Consider the following 15,399-nt stretch of genomic DNA (forward strand, 5'->3'; position numbering starts at 1 on the left):
ATAAATAGGTAGATGCATAGGTAACAATAGATAAACAGGTAGACAAATGCAATATACACATCAATGGTGACTTTTCATCAGATTAACATGCTGCAAAACAATTATCTTTGAAGAAAAGGATATATATACATGGTGCCCTCTTTACATGGTGTGTTAGGAAACCAAAATAATCTTGCACATCTTCTTTCAATAAAAGCACTTGCATATTTTTTAAATAGCAATGATATTTTTTCAAGTAGAAATTGTTGCAAGGGGCATACAAATGCTGTGAACTGAAAGGGAAAAACCAATATGCTTCTCTGTTCAAAATATCTCCACTCAGCTCACCTGATCTCCTACACTCCTGAATAAAATGGTGAGCCTTCCAGTCACATGAAAATAAAACTCATGCTTGCTTGGAAGAACGCCTCATGTTTTCAGCATGCTATGCAAAAAGTTTTCTCTTACTGTGCTGCAAAGAGGTGTGTTGATACATCTTTTAACATGGCAATTACAAACATTTTTGACACCTGGGATTAGTTTCATGGAAGACAATTTTTTTTTCCACAGATGAACAGCGAGAGAAGAGAACATTTTATGAGAGCAGGCAACCTAGAGCTCTTGCATGTGCAGTTCAATAGAGAGTTTGTGCTCCTATGAGAGTCTAATGCCACCACTGATCTCACAGGAGGTAGAACTCAGGTGGTAATAAGCCTAATGAGGAGTGACTGTAACTATAGAGGAAACTTTCCTCACTTGGCTGCAACTTACCTCCCGCTGTGTAGCCCAGTTCCTAACAGGCCACTGACCAGGAGTTGGAGATCACTATTTTAACATTCATTCTCATTTTTCTTTCTTTTTTTTTTTTGGAGAGATTTTTGCTATAGGGCGCGTGCGCTCGCCAGACAGACAGAGAGAGACAGAGAGACAGAAAGCGAGAAATCACCCCCCAGGGGGGATGGTCACGCCACAATCCCTTCTCCTCCATTCTCCTCTCGGGATCTTGGGCACACACGCACACGCACCCGGCGTGAGTTTTAAGCCACCGGGTCTGGGACGCGAACCACGGTCGACTATGTGGGAGTCCAGCGACATAGCCATTATGCTAACTGCTGGTTCCCATCATTCTCATTTTTCATACAGAATTGGGAGAGTGCAGAATTCTACACACCAGTTGTTCTTAATGGTGATCAGAAATGTTTTACAGTGGCATGATGATGTCTCCTAAATAACTATATTGTTTTGTTTTGTTTTGTTTTGAAGAAATGCAATAATTTTTTAATTTGTTGACAGTGTTGGAAAAGAACCAAGAATTAACACAGTTGGCTAGAGTTCACTACTTGACAATAGGCCTATCACATTTAAGTACAGTGAGCTTGAAAAGAAAAGCACTTTTACTTTCTAGATGCAGTTTAACTTGGGGAGTAAATACAACATGTCAGCCTCACAGTGACCTAAGAAACTCCTAGAGAAAAAAACTAGCTCTATTTGTACAACAAAGCATTTGATCTGGAAGGGACCACAGCAGTGACCTTCTTCAGCCCTTTAATGGCATGAAGAAGACAGGGACAGAAGTATCAACTTCTTCAAGTTCACACACTATGTGACCAACCACCTTGATTTTCTCAGGTCTGTTCTGGTTTGAGCACTGAAAGTCTCCCATGCCAAGAAAGTCTTGAGATGGTTGGGAATCCTAAAATTCAGTGTAGATTTCATATCTTTTGATTACTAGTCTAATATAGTTTGTCTCACATATCTTTGTTTTATACCAAAAATCTAGTTGTTCTGTTAAAAGACAATTCGTACGTGGCTTCAGTTTCCCAGTAAAAATTTTAGAGAATTACTCCTATGTAAGATATGCTTTAAATATTATTTCACTTTATTTGCTCTCCTGTCCCTCCTTTCTTTTTTAATCTTGGAAAGAAGTAGATTTATGTTGCTGTGAGTGGCTTAGGCTGATAAATCAAATCAGTACACATTTCAAATAAACAAACAAAATGAATTTGAGAGGTTATAAGTGTTTGCAAGTGTCACTGTGGAGACCAGAGAATGGATTGTTGCCATGGAGATCTGCATAAACACACTGCCTGTGATTATTTCCATGTGAAATCAGATACAGAGGAGATTAGGGAAGGAAGATATATAAATGATACTGGCAAAGAGCATTGGCTGAGGATGAATTGAGTAAGAAGGCTGGGAGATGCTAAAGCAAGCTGCAACTCTGAAATGTCTATGCTCACCATTGCTCTACTGATGCCAGAAAAAATCTTCAGGGAAAATCTCCACAGCTCAAGGGTAAGCAGGAGGTATAGTGGTTAAGGCACTGGACTCCCACATGACTGACCATGGTTCAAGTCCTGGATCTGGAGGTTCAAAACTCAAGTTGGGTGCATGTGCATTTGTGCCCAAAATCTGAAGAGGAGAATGGAAGAAAAGGGATTGTGGTGTGGCCATTCCCCCTAGGGGCTGATTTCTCAATTTCTATCTCTCTGTTTCTCCAGGAGCACATGTTCTGTATTTCTGTCTCTCCAGTGAGTGCACACACCCTACACCAAAAATCTCTCAAAAAAAGAAAAAACCCACAGTTCAGAGAATCAGGTAGGTGTGTGCCATCAGCTACTGAAGCACTATAGGGTTAGAGGTGATTTCCATTCACTCCTTCACTCCTTTGTTCACATTGGTCAGCTGTCACTGTTATAACATCCACATGGTATATTATATATATGATATATAATAATGACAGCTAGTCTTTATTAAGTACTTATCACATGACAGAGATTATGATAAGCCCTTTATTGACATTATCTCATTGAAGCTGAACAATACTTAGATGCAAATACTATCCCTATTCTATTAACAAAGAAACTGAGACACATAGACATGAAGAGCCTTACCCAAGGTTACACAGCTATAAACTGGTGAAACCAGGAGACAAATCAGGCAATCTGATGACAGAGCCCAGTGAAATACTACACTCTGATGAGAAGATGAAGTCCTTCTTTCTGGGGTGCTCCAGACCTAACTAAGGAAATAACCATAATAAAGAACTATGTTTAATAATACCAGGGCAACAGCATGTATTTCTAGTATAGGCTGAGCATTCCTAATCCAAGAGTACGAAGTCCAAAGTGCTCCAAAATTTGAAACTTTTGAATTGACACGATTGCAAAATTCCACACTTGACCTTGTATGACAGATTACAATCAAAATGCTATGAGCAAAAGTACTGTAGAAAATTATCTTAGGTTATGTATATATGATGTATACAAAACATAAATGAATTTCATGTTTGAACTTGGGCTCTATCCCCAGGACATTTCATTATGCATATGCAAATATTCTAAAACCAAAAACAGTCTAGTCTCAAGCATGATTATTGAATCTATACTTATACATTTTAGCTGGCATTTGATGATAGGTTAATGTCCTCATGAACCTCAAACCCTGACCTTTTTATCCTCTACATCTTTTGTATCGCTGTCATTCTTAGTTGCAGAGAACAGAATCCAAACAAGCTAGCTGAAAAGAAAATGGAGGTATTAAAGGGTATTAGTTACCTAACTGATATCCTATGGGATATCTTGTTTATAGTCCATTGGATGATCATAGTTACATAAAAAGATTCTATTTGTCATTTCTCTTTGATTGAAAGCTTACAGCAAAAGGTAATCTCCCTCCATTTGGCAAGTTCATAGGATTTCATGGTGTAATTTTTGTTTTTGTTTTTTGTTTTTGTTTTTCTGAGAGTTTTTTTTTTTTCCTGCCGGGCATGTAGGCTCGCCAGAGAGACAGACAGAAAGCAAGAAATCACCCCCTTGGAGGTATGGCCATGCTGCAATCCCTTCTCCTCCAGTCTTCTCTCCAGATTTTGGGCACACACACACACGGCAGCATAAGTTTTAAGCTGCCAGACCTGGAACTCGATCCACAATTGACTACATGGGAGTCCAGGTACCTAACCATTACACCATCTGCTGGTTCCTCATGGTACAATGTTTAATATACTGCATGCTTACTTTCTAATCCTTATTTTTATCTTACTTTCTAATCCTTATTTTCTAATCCTTATTTTGTCTCTTTTTGCTTATTTATTTTTAATATATTTTATTTTAATTTCTTTCATACATTTAATTACAATACATCACTTAGCTTGTAAAGTGAATTTTCCAACATGAATTCATTTCACACCAGTCCAGTTGGGGACACTATTTATTTGAATCTTATCTCACTGCATTATATGAATCTTTTTATGCCAAATTGTTTAAAAAAAAAATGGCCCAATCATTTGGCTATTTGTATGATACCCAGATTATCACAGATGTCCAGGAAACTTTCTTGGTCTCAATTCTTGCCTGGTCTGTACTCAAAGCCCCCTCAAAACATTCCCACATTTGCCTGACTTTTAGCTTGGCTATGATTGTCTTCATTCCAATCCATCTACTTTTACCTTTCTGATTTCTCATGATTTCTTAATCTCTTAGGGTCTCCCATCCTGTTTCTTTGCACTGATTTGAGTTTATTTTACTTTGCATTTTCTTCTGCTATTTCTAGAGGTTGGAAGTTATAATGGAGGATGTGCTCAATCTGGCATCTTTCTACGGCACCCACTGCTTCCTTCTTCAGTCCAAGCTTGTATTTCCAACAGTCCTGTGAACATGTACACTCAGATGTCCCTGGGAGCCTCAGATCATCACATCCAAAAGGAACTCTTTACCTCTACTAAACCTGATTCTACATGTATGTATGTATGTGTGTATGTATGTGCACATGCATGTTTCCTGCATAACCAAGAAAGAAAACACAGATGCTAAATACACATATTCATTCAGTCTTTGTCATCTTCTCATTGCAATAGCATAACAAAATATACTGCTTCAGACACTGAACAAAGCAGATTAAGTCTTTTTCTCGCACTTAAAAATGTATATTTAGGAGCCAGCTCCCTGTAGAGCAGCAGTTAAGAACAATGCAGAGAATGCTGAAACCCACATGGCTGTCCAGGGTTTGAGTCCACATGCCAGAAGCTTGAAAACATACTCTATGCATGTACACATCCAGGATCCTGATAGGATAGGAAATTGGCAGGAAAAGGATTGCAAAATAACCAGACTTCCTTAGAAGGTTTTTCTGTTTCTCTTTCTCTCACACACACATGCACATTTTAAATGCACATTATTTTAAATGTTAATAGACAAAATATTTAAACAAATACTTCTATGCCGTTTCCTATGCTCTAGGAACATTTCTAAAAGTCCATGAGATTCAAAATCAATGGGAAACACATTTGGTTAGATGAGTCCTTTAAGATCGTTTAGTTAGGTCACCGAGGCACCTCTTCCCAACCTGATAGACCGAGTTAAGCACAACACATCCTATCCATTATGTCAATATGTTTATTTGGCTGCCTCTGCCATGGAACTCTAAGTTCCCTGGGGTATGTTCTTCCTCTTAGTCCTAGAACAGTGTTCATCACTGAATAGAAGCTCAGTAACTATTGATTGAAAAGTTGCCAATTTAATCCCATTTGATCATATCATTCTGCTACCTAGAACCCTTTGATGAGTCACTTCTACTAAAAGCTTGAGTCCGCATACCTTAGCATGGCACACAGTGTCCTTCAGGCTGGCTCTGACCTGTTCTTCTGGCCTCACTTATCTCAGTCTCCAGTCATGCTTCTTTCGCTCCAGCTGCATCAAGCTATTAGATCATCAGGAAAGTCATGATGCATTTTTTCCTATGTTTTTCTATACAAAAATGTCCATGACTTTCCCAAAGACCCAGTATCTCTCATGCTCCTAAAATTTTTAAGGCCTATTATGAAATCTTCTACCTGACATATCTACCTTTAAGAAAGTCATTGTTCATGACCAAACTCAAAGGTTGTTGATCCCTGCATGTCACGTGCTCCCCATAGGAGTTGTTATGCCTGTACCACCATGGTCATTAAGACGTATTTATTATATGATATTGTGGTGATTTATTTATGTGTGCTTGTCTCCCTCCCTACTCATTACGTGGGATTTAAGTTCTTCAAGGACAGCATTTATATTTTAGCAAATTTTGAATTCTCTCAACTTTCAAATGACACCTATTTTAGCTCCTAAGATATGGCAGATGATTAAATAATGTTTGCTGTAATGAATGTGTACATGAATGGACATGGGCAGCTCTTTACTGCGTGATACACAATGTCTGGAGAAGGGCTGAACCTCACATTACGTGATGTTTCTACAGAAGGTAGAAGTCAAGGTCTTATTCTTGAACCAAATTAGAAAACTTTATTTTCAAGGGCCTCCTTTTAAATAAATATACTTATTTTATTGGCTAGCTACCTACATTCTGTTCTGTTTTTTGTTATCTTTCAAATGTAAAAGAATTTTTGTCCTTGGAGAGTTTTTCCCCGTTTCTAATAGAATAGGTATGCCAGCATCATCACCTACTTGTTACTTCCTACACAGTCTATACAGGAAACTTTAGTTTCTTGAAAGTAAATCACTATTATCCCATTTAAAATAACTTTAGCTGGTTATTGGGAAGGGCCATTTTAGCCTGTCTGAAGAAAATTTTGGTAAAAATGGATTTTGCACAGTGAAAAACAGTGATAGTGACCTCTAAAGAGGCTTCAAGCAAACACAACCTGTTTTCCCTTGGCTACACACACCTCACAGTATAAAGGAGTCATATTAATAGAATAAATTGTTTATCCAGCTCTGAAACTCACTGAATATTATAGGATCTTAAATCTTTTGAAAAATTTCCTAACCATCCTAAAATATTTCTGAAGAACTCTAAGAGACATTTGAAATGTTTCAAGATGATAAATCCTCTCAGCACTGTAGCATCCGCAGTATTTCTCATCCATCTCTTCTCTGCAGGTATTTGCTGCTGAATCTCCTACTGTTCATGGTGCTAGTGACAGGGTACTTCCCATTGCTCCTAATGCCACCGATGTTTTGCCAATGATTGGCACTGCCTCCTGCTGCCTTAGAAGACTTCTTCACACATCTGTGAGAGTTACCTATGTTATGACATGTTGCCTAGTCTCCCTTTACAGGGCACCACTCCTAGTCCTGATGCTAATATTGGACCGTCATGACTTTCTCACAACACCCATGGTATGCCATACATGCCTGACAGTGCTGTTCAAGTCTGAACCCAGTGGCTTGAAAAATATGTGGGGTGTATGTGCACATGTGTCAAAATCCCAAAATGAGAGAAAATGGCGAAGAAAGGATTGTGGCATGACCATTCTTCGTGAATGTCCCTCTCCTTTCTCTCTCTAGCAAGTGCACATTCCCTCTAGCAAATTAAAAAGTGTTATAAAGGAGAGCCAGCAGGTGGTATGGTGATTTAGGTGTTAGACTCCCACATGATTGATCATGGTTCAAGTCCCAGACCTCCTGGCTTGCTTTCTCACTTCCCTTTCTCTCTCTGACTCTCTCTCGTGAGCATGCATGCACTGTAGCAAATTTTTAAAATAATAAAACTAATGAATAAATAATGTTAACTGAACAGTTCTTTAAAAACAATTTTTAAAAAGAGATAATTTCTTAGGAAGAAGTCTGAAGGCAGGTACTGCAGGGCTGGCTGTGAGGCTCAGAAATTTGTCTTCTGCATCTTTATTCTCAACATGTAGTGTCTATCTCATGACCCTGGAGGAGAGACAAAAAGGATACACCCCTTTCTCTTTAGGGCAACTTACATACATTTCTACTACCTCCCATCATCCAAAACATGGCCACAATGCCATATTTTCCTTCAAAAGAAGCTGGGACAAGTCATCTTACTTAAAAGTATACAGACTTCCAGCTAACTTAACAGCCCCACAACCAAGAAAGAAATCAAGAATACATATAAGGGGGGGGGGAGGCTTCACAAATTTCATGAAAAATAGAATTAAGTACAAGTTTATTTTGGTGAAAAAAATTGAAATTGATACATATTTTCAGAATACACATTTTTCATGAACTTTTTAAAGACTTCTCCTATTGATGACAGCCCTGAATCTCTGAAAAAAAGAATATGGGTTTCTTTTATCCTGCTTTTATACAAATTTGAAACTCATATGTGGAACACGAACAGATCATTACATTTATTATGCCACCCACACCATTGTTTGACAGGACAATGTTGAGAATTTAATTCATGTTTCATTCTCACCAGTGCTGTTACTGTTAAATTAAGCTAAGTTTGACCTGAAGATGTCTCTGTACCTGAGTCTTTATGCCATAAACTACCACTTAACTAAGTATGTAAATTCATTGGAAGTCTAACTTAGGAGCATCCTTTTGTAACAAATAGTTGAGTCTCAGCCAACCACAGAAGCAGAGCTTCAGTCAGTCACAGTCAGTCAATTAATCAGTCTATATTCAAATAACGCAAACAGCTAGCTGTAACCAATCAAGCTACCTCTGTACCTCACTTCCACTCTCCCTCACTAAATGCTGCCTGACCGTTCTGCTGGGTAGAATTTATGGCTGGCCAAGCAGCAAATCATTTTTTGTTTAATTAAACTCTGTTAAATTTAATTTGTCTAAGGTTTTTCTTTTAACATTTTAATTTCCCTTCTCTGTACTGAAAGGGTATCTAAGCCTTTTGTTTCATGCTGACCAGACTCTTATTGTGAGGTCAGAAGTAGGAACCTACGTGGCAGGTAAACCCAGACTCAGCTCTTGTTTTCAAGGCATAAGCTCATGAAAACAATGGCAAAAAAGTATCCAAAAGAGTAAGGGAACTTCAAAGTTGGGAGAAGACAAAACTGCATCAATTTGAGAAGAAGAAAGACATTCATGCCTCCTTGGGATGTAGAGGCCAGGGCCTTTCCCTCCAGCAGGGAGTGGGGACCAGAACACGTTCATTCACAGCACTGAGATGCACACATTCTACATGAAAGCAGACTTGGCTAAGGTGGCCAGACGTGGACCCTGAAGCACCTCCTAGTCTTGGAACATTTCTCATGCCCAAGTTACCTATTACCAGAGAGAATGATCAAAGAACACCTAACTGAAAATGTTCCTCTTCTGTAGTCTAGAATTACCTCTACTGAGACTTTAATTTAACCCTAGAGTAGTAGAGGCCTCTCCCTAAAATGAGGGGCCTCTACTAAGTATGCATTTCCCACCACCCTGAGCAGAGAATCGTGTTTTATAAACACACTATGTGCTCTAAATCCATGCATTGATGGCTAATATTTATTTCTGCTATGAAGAGTAGAGCTGGAAAGCAGATCTCAGTTCTCCTGGGTATTAACTTTATGTAATATTCTTGTGTGCTTTAATGCCTCTGAGGGTCAAGGATAGAAATAAGTGGGAACAATACTGATTAATGAAGAGTGACTCATCTTAACTCTTCCACTTTCTTCCCTGGCTTATCATTTGTTCTGATTTCCTACATGGGTTTAACAATACATAGTCACTTTTTAGGTTATGAGTGCCTTGAGGGCAGGTACTAAGTCTTGTCTGTGACATGGACTACAGGTGTGTTATGTTGCTCACAGAGCCAGTCATTTCCTCAAACCTCTGTCAGATCATTAGGGCTTCTGAAAGTCATCAGCCAGGGCTTTTTTTCTGTTTGAGCTGGATTACTCAGAAATCAGAACAAAAGAGAGACTCTCTCCTTGTCCAAGTCATGGGGGAAGGGGATGTGAGGGTTGTGGGGGGAGATTATTTTCTACTGTCATTCCCCCCGGCACTTTCCTGTGTCTAAGGCTTGTTACAAGTTTATATGCCAGGACCCAGTCTCCAATGGAAACCCGAGGTGTTAGAACCAGTGATATTGATGATTTAGTAGATAATGTTCTTTTTTTCTGAGCTTCAAATGAAACCAGTGGGATATGAGGAGCTATCCTTCAGCTGAGTCATAAAGACAAGTTTCTGTCCTCTTGTACTTAAAAATTCATGCAGCATTTTCTGAAAGCCTGTTGCAAATCAAACTAGTTTACATCTTTTTCTGCCCCTACTGAAATGTTATCCCTAAGATTAAATACCTTTTGAAGCCTTCCTTTTTGCCAGTGAATTGTAATCTGGTATTTTTGGTTCATCAAGAATAAAAATTAGCCTTGGTTACCACTTAGTTAAGCTAAAGAAAAAGATAGGCATTACAAGGAACCAAACAAAACAAGCCATAAATGTCAGTTAGCTGTACCACGCTTTGCTGCAAAGGTTGGCAATCTTAGAAAACCGGCATGCTAACATTGTCTACCAAAGGCAAATAAACCAGCCAATATGAGGCTGGAGACATGTCATCTGCTTCTTCTACTGTCTGGTGATGGTTGTCTCAATGAAAGGGTACTTTGGACTGGGACTGGAAGTGAGGCAGTAGGGGCCAGAGGACAACTGATCATCCCCACATTGAAAACTGGTCTGTGTCTCATAATTAGCCCAGGTGCCATGGTTGCTGATGCCTGGATTAGTCCCTTACAATGAGGTTTCAAATAGCAAATTTGGAACAACAGTATTCTTAGAGTTACCATCAGTTTTACTCTTAGAAACTTGTCAAAAGCCGTTAAAATATTTCCCTCTGTAGTAGCGTGTTTTGGGGAGAAAGACAGGACTCTTGAAGAATTTGCTTTTTCAGAATCATTAATGTCATATAGAGAGGAAAAACAAGCAAACAAACAAACAAAAAACCAAAAACCTCTCAAAAAAAAAAAAAAAACAAAAAAACTTTCTTCTACCCTTTTAGGTTCTGTGGCCAATCTACAAATTAAATGAACATAAGGCAGACCAACAGGAGAAAACCCATCTTAATTATGTATGTATACACGGAAGTTCCTTGAACATCTGAGACTGGCAAGTGGCCAGATGAGAGATTGATTTCTCATCCTAAGCTACAGAAAGGAAAGGAGCTTGGAACGTCTGAGAGGATGGTAGAGACAAATTATGAGAAAGTGAGTGAATACCATGTAATGTAAATGAAGGTTGCCTTGCTATGTAGGTAAAAGTTTCTTACGTGGTAAATATTGATTCTGGGTAGCTTTTCTCCTGGTATACATAACTTTAATACTCAATATTTCTTTTATAAATGTAGCTTTCTTTTACCAAGGGGAAATTTTTATTTTATGGAGTTCCAGTGGAGGAGAAGAACCTGCATTGGCAAGTTCTCAATATGTTTTTAGCTTAGAAAATTCAACAAGCCAAAATAATGTATTTCAAGGTGACATATTCAGAACCCCTTTAGTCATATAACTTACTGCCCTTAAAAATGCATGAAGCATTTCACTTATTTTTTAATTGCTGGAGGACACATGTGCTCACCACAGACAGACAGATGGGGAGAAAGCATCCATCCCTAATAGAGCATGGTCATGCCAAAATCCCTTCTCCACTTCCTAATCCTGTTGAAATGGTGGGAATGCATATACATACACCCAGTATGTAATTCTAGCCACTGGGGTTGAAATTCCAACTGTGATTGGTCATGTGGAATCTGGCTCCCTTAACCATTAGGCTATAAGGTTAGCCCATGAAGAGTTTTCAAAAGGCTCTTGAGCCTTTGAAACACTAGACTGACAACAAGTTACTCAGCCTTGGCCTGATCTCAGAGGGCCTAACCTGGAGAATATCTTGGTAACATCTAACCTATCCCTGCCCTGTACTCATGGAGAAGTTCAGTAAACACTGGTGGCCCATTCTGTGTGCAGCTCTGACTCCTCCCTCTATAGCAGGGTCACAATGGAAAAAAACAGATATCAGGACATTTAAGAAAACCTAAAATAGTGATACACAGTAATAAGAGTAATAGAAATAATAATATCACTACCTGCCTCTGAAACTTCTTAGAAAGGCAAGCAAACTTCTTTCCCATAAGTCTTCTATATCTCAAGTCCCATTGGAATGAATTATAGTCTTTAAAAAATCATCCAAGAGCAAATAACCATGGCCAGCAGGTGGAAAAGGCTGATTAGTTTAGGCCTGAGCCAGCTGCCCAATGACTAGAACAAGAAGCCAAGTGTGTTAAGAGCTTCACCTAAAGCACAAACACCTTTTGGGGTAGGTATGGAAACCCAATCAAGAATAGGATAGTTTCCAAGGGAAGGGGATATATATGATGGAAAGATAGCCACAATGTCCACAGCAACTAGTAATAATGATTTATTTAGCACTCAACATTAAGAAATTTTCATTTAATCCATACAAAAAGCCCACAAAGAAAGGTTCCAATATTTTGCACATTTTCAGATGAGCATAATTGAAATTCAGAGATGCTAAATAACTTTTTAAACTCCCACAGGAAGAGCTGGCATTCAGACTGAAGTTATCTGACTACAAAACTTAAATTTATTGTCTCACTCATAAAGAAGCATTTCTGAGCTTAGCCTGAGAACACTGAAGGAGGCACGTTATCATCCTGGGCTTAGGAGACCAAGCAAGCTGTAGAGTCAGATCCAATTAATTTGCACAACTTCTTCCCCACCTGTGGCTCTCATTGACTCCCTCCGTTGGGCCCTCCTACTTCCATTCACACTTCCCCTGAGACCAGAGGAAAGCATTGCAAAGTAAGTATGATTTCCTTTGAGCAACATCCCCATAAGATAGGCATGGGCTGCAGGAGTAGTGAAAGTGCTTCAAGTATCTCACAAGGTATGGGAACGAGAACAGATGATCTCTAGCAGTTGGTTTCCTTTGGATGTGACAAGACAAGCTCTTATCATGATGTAAAATGGCTCTTATTACTACACTAAATATGCTTCAAAAATTGGATAAAATAATAATTTCTAGCCATTTTTCCATTAAAACCAAGAATTATAGAATAGAAGACATTAGCTAATCGCATTTGTAAGGTTGGGCCAACTGATTATTTCTAGTACTGAGAGATACAGAAGGCTCTTGTGGTAATAACTAGACTGGGCAAAATACCACATCCATAATCATTACTAATATCTTATTCTGTCTGTCAGTTCTTGGGTCTTGACTCTCTGAATAACCTGGATTGTGTCTGTTTCTTCTCTGAAGAAGTGGATGTTGGGAATCAGGCCAAGAATCTGTAGCAAGACAATTGACATATACCTGATGAACTTAGTTCCTCTTGACAGTGAGATCCTCTTGAAAGATCTATTTTGTGACATTTTATTTGGAAGGTTTAAAGGAGTGAAATACAGAGAGCTCTCTGGGTTTAGGAGGAAAGGCTTGCCTCTTTGTGATTTTTGTATTCTCAAGTGGTTTCATTATTCATAAATTCATTTTAAACTGGATATCCATGGCCCTTATCAAACAAACCATGTTAATTTCAAATTGGATCAAATAAAGATAAAGAAAAAAAATAAGAGAATTTAAAATTTTTTCTTTAACAGCTTTTTAATTGACAAACAAAAATTGTTAATTTGTGTGGGGTTTTTTTGTTGTCAGTTTTCAAGTTCTTTGAGGTGCATCTTTAGGTTAATTTGCCACCTTTATATTTTTTTCTTGTGTGAGCACTAAATGCTATAAACTTCCCTTTCTGACCGTTTATGTCCCAAAGATTATGAGGATCATGCATTCATTATCATTGATTTCAATAAATCTTATGACTTCAGTCTAATTTCTTCAGTAGTTAGGAAGTCATTCAGGAGTAAAGTTTTTAAATTTTCCATGGTTTTGTGGAAAGAGTCTTAAAGAGCCTTTTCCAACAGCTCTTTCTGTTCTTGGTTTCAAGTTTTATTTCACTGCGGTCAAAGAAGATTATGGATAAAGTTTTTGTACTTGTAAATTTGCAGAGACTATTTTCTTCACCTATTATGGGGTCAGTCTTGAAAAATGTTCCATGTAGGGATGAGAAAAATGTGTATTTTGTAGTTGTTGAGCAAATTGTTCTATAAATTTCTGTCAGGTCCAGTTGGTTTATGGTATCAATTTGTTCCTGTGTCTCTGTCAAGTAGTGACTATGCAGTGCTAAAATCCCCCAAAATTATCATGTTGCGGTCGATCTCCCCGTTTAGATCTAACTTTTTTTTTTTAATGTATTAGGGTGCTCCAGTGTTAAGTACATAGTTATAATTATTATATTTTCCTGGCTAATTGATTCTTTTCATATGATATAGTATCCTTCTTTGCTTATTTTTACCATTTTTATCTCTAAGTCTATTTTTTCTTATATCAGTATCATGACTTTGGCCTTCTTTCAGTTTCCGTTTACATGAAATTACCTTTTTCAGTGCTTTACTTTCAGTCTATATATGTATTTGTCAATGAGTTATGTTTTTTTCTTTCTTTCTTTCTTTTTTTTTATTTTGGAGAGGTTTTTGCTATAGGGCATGTGTGCTCGCCAGACAGACAGAGAGAGACACAGAGACAGAAAGCGAGAAATCACCCCCCAAGGGGGATGGACACACCACAATCCCTTCTCCTTCATTCTCCTCTCGGGATCTTGGGCACGCACGCACACGCACCCTGCGTGAGTTTAAGCCGCCAGGTCCGGGACTCGAACCGCGGTCGACTATGTGGGAGTCCAGCAACATAACCATTACGCTAACTACTGGTCCCAATGAGTTATGTTTTTTTGTAAGCAACATATAGAGGGTTCCTCTTTTTTTATTAAATCCATTTAGCTCATCTGTGTCTTTTAATTGAAGGATTTACTCCATTAACATTCACCATTATTATCTATATTTGTAGGCTTGTCCCTGTCATTTAATATTCTTTTTAAGGTTGTTTTGAATTCTCATTTGTATTTATCTCCCTTTTTTTCCATGATGTAGCATTATTTTAAGTATTTTCTGAAGATCTATCTGGATATACTATTTTGGGTTGAATAATTTTTTCCAGAGTTTTAAATATTTTCCTATTTTTTTCCTTGCCTATATTGTTTTAGTTGAGAGATCTGATGTTAGTCTAATGGGGTAACTTTTGTAAGTAACTTGACATTTTTCTCTTGCCATTTTTACATTTTTAGACTACTATTTATTTTGTTTTGTGTTATGATATGCTTGGGAGGGTTTTCTTATGTCAAATTTATTTGGTGTTCTTCTATGTCCTTGATCTGGATGTCTGGATGTCACTCTAAATTTTTTAAATTTTCAGATAATATTTCATGACAAAGACTTTGTATGCCTTTATTCATCTCCTTGCCTTCTATGATACCTTTATGCAGATAGTGAGCTACTTAATGGTGTCTAGAATTTCCCATATGTTGTCCTCATTTTTAATGGTTATTTTTCCCATTCAGTTTGGTGACTTTGACTAAATTGGTTTTTGTTTTCAAGATCAGAGATTCTTTCACCTGTATGATCTAATTTGCTGTTAATACTTTCAAGGAAAATTTAGATTTCCTGCATAAGATTCTTTATTTCCAGAAGTTTGATTCCTTCCCATGGTGTCTATTTCTTCATGGAATTCCTCCTTCAAGTTGTGAAATGATTTTCTCATCTCCTGGAATTGATTGTCCATTTTCTCTTGCATCCTATTGAGTTTTGTTATAATAAATATTCTGATTTTCTTCCTGAAA

General features: G+C 37.9%; 1 long non-coding RNA gene across 2 annotated transcripts; it reads left to right on the forward strand.

The window, feature by feature from the left end:
* Positions 1-2,076: 2,076 nt before the first annotated feature.
* LOC102471715 (uncharacterized) lies at positions 2,077-12,500 on the forward strand. 2 transcript variants are annotated; one of them, XR_337604.1, is made up of 4 exons: positions 2,077-2,274; positions 4,531-4,716; positions 10,663-10,867; positions 12,211-12,500. It is a non-coding gene; the product is annotated as an uncharacterized LOC102471715 (long non-coding RNA). The 2 variants fall into 2 exon arrangements; XR_001369817.1 differs by lacking the exon at positions 12,211-12,500 and having other exon boundaries at positions 10,663-10,873.
* Positions 12,501-15,399: the final 2,899 nt, after the last annotated feature.

This window comes from Tupaia chinensis, unplaced genomic scaffold, assembly GCF_000334495.1.
Source record: "Tupaia chinensis unplaced genomic scaffold, TupChi_1.0 Scaffold147554_1, whole genome shotgun sequence".
In the NCBI taxonomy this organism is placed as follows: domain Eukaryota; kingdom Metazoa; phylum Chordata; class Mammalia; order Scandentia; family Tupaiidae; genus Tupaia; species Tupaia belangeri.